Source organism: Lupinus angustifolius, chromosome LG01, assembly GCF_001865875.1.
Source record: "Lupinus angustifolius cultivar Tanjil chromosome LG01, LupAngTanjil_v1.0, whole genome shotgun sequence".
Lineage (NCBI taxonomy): Eukaryota > Viridiplantae > Streptophyta > Magnoliopsida > Fabales > Fabaceae > Lupinus > Lupinus angustifolius.
The window spans coordinates 6,194,524-6,195,028 of record NC_032009.1 but is presented as its reverse complement, the minus strand read 5'-3'; positions in this window follow the sequence as shown (position 1 = coordinate 6,195,028).

Here is a 505-nt window from a genome sequence, read left to right as displayed (position 1 = left end):
TCTTTTTTAAATCAAGAATTTTTTCTCCAGGCTTCATACGAAACATTTCGTATTCCTGGGAAAGAGTGTTGAGTCTTAACCTTTTTACTTCCTCTGTTCCTTCGTGTGTGGTCTCTAGAGTATCCCACATTTCTTTTGCAGACTTACAATTTGATACTCTAAAGAATTAATCAATACCAAGTGCGAAGGTGAGGATGTTCTTTGCCTTTAAGTCATGTTGCACCTTCTTTTTGTCTTCATCATTCCATGACGATTTTGGCTTTATTTCCCTTATACTGTTGATAACAGTAAATGGTATATATGGTCCTTCTTCAATGGCATTCCATATGTCCAAGTCTTGAGATTCAATAAAGATCCTCATTCTAATTTTCTAGAAATCATAGCACTCTCCAACAAAGCTTGGAGGGCGGTTGATGTTGGAACCTTCTTCTAGGAATGATCTTGAGGCCATCTTGATATTGGATCAGACTTGAGAATATCCTACTCAAATATAGCTCTGGTGCCA